Source organism: Octopus bimaculoides, chromosome 28 (assembly GCF_001194135.2).
Source record: "Octopus bimaculoides isolate UCB-OBI-ISO-001 chromosome 28, ASM119413v2, whole genome shotgun sequence".
Taxonomy (NCBI): Eukaryota; Metazoa; Mollusca; class Cephalopoda; order Octopoda; family Octopodidae; genus Octopus; species Octopus bimaculoides.
In genome coordinates this window covers 15,006,810-15,008,127 of record NC_069008.1, presented here as the reverse complement: position 1 = coordinate 15,008,127, position 1,318 = coordinate 15,006,810, and the positions used below count along the sequence as shown (strand labels likewise).

The following is a 1,318-nucleotide window of genomic DNA, read 5'->3' as shown; positions in this document are numbered from 1 at the left end:
TATATATATATATATATATATATATATATATATATATATCATCATGGCTGAATTGAATATTCTTGTCTCTTTTATATCCATTTTTCAGAAAGTTATGAGGAAATGAATTTCTAGTGGGGTGGGCATATATCGGTAGCTATACCAATAAACAAGCATTCGATAAATTACAATAAAGTATTGGTTTCTGAACATTTCAGTGATTGGAGTGTATTTGAGAATATTTCTCAAACAGACAACAAACTAACGGGGCAACGGTGAAGTGTAGAAGGTAGCTTCTATAGCTAGAAATAGCAGCCAAATCTTGCACAAATCATAGACATCTTTCATCCATAGCTAGAAATGACAGCCAAATAGTGCATAAATAATGGACATCTCTCATTCATAAACCGAAAGCTTTCAATATTAAAAAAATTGAATAGTTTCATTGTTTAGTACTTACAGAAATGTTTCATTAAGGATAGTGTTGTTATAAATGCGAGCATTATGTATATTGAATGTATTAAAAGTGTGGTAATTAAGTAAGAGATATTTAATATCGTTTAAATGAATACGGAAGTACGTTTAATGCACATGCGCATGTTTTATACGTAGTGTTTACGGTAGCTATCATTTGTTACTTCCCTTTAATTTTCACAATTCTGCTGTCTCGCTGACCTTATAATTTACTGGGACGTGAACATACCAACACATTTTGTCAAATGTTGGTGGGGTGGAAATACATAGACATATAGATATACATATATAAATACACACACAGAGACATGTATATATATTATGGTAATCTTCCAGTTTCGGGAGGTAAAAAAAGTAAATAAAAATACAAGGGAAATAACTTAACGTCTTACTAGTATTATCCGTACTCTCTTCACCCCACCCGTTCGCGAGCGCGCATTTTTTTCTTTATATTCGTTCACAGCAAGTTGTTTTACACCTATTAGACATTTTTTTTTTTTTGAGCTCGGGTCAAACGCTTTAGTTTGACCATTATTTCCCTATACTGGAACGTTATCATAAGTTGTTGTGCAGCCAGTACTATGATATTCAATCGCGTGTGTGATTTATATATAAACAGGTAACTTCAATCACGTGTGTGATTTATTTATAAACAGCTAAAAAAAAAACCCACATTTCAGAGTAGTACGGATAGTAAGACGTTAAGTTATTTCCCTTGTATTTTTATTTACTTTTTTTACCTCCCGAAACTGGAAGATTACCTATATTATTTTTTAAAATTCCAGATTTTTGTCATGATGATGTGATCGAAGTATTCATCAATAAAACGCTGCCGAAACAGCAGTTGTGAATTTTTAAACACTTT

General features: G+C 31.7%; 1 protein-coding gene across 1 annotated transcript in view; it reads right to left on the bottom strand.

The window, feature by feature from the left end:
• Positions 1 to 626, bottom strand: part of LOC106873065 (zinc finger protein 271) — a 36,953-nt gene extending 36,327 nt beyond the window's left edge. Inside the window, exon 1 of the mRNA XM_052977788.1 lies at positions 440 to 626. The gene's annotated coding sequence lies outside the window, so the exon portion shown is untranslated. The remainder of the gene's footprint in view (positions 1 to 439) is intronic.
• Between the last annotated feature and the right edge of the window lie 692 nt (positions 627 to 1,318).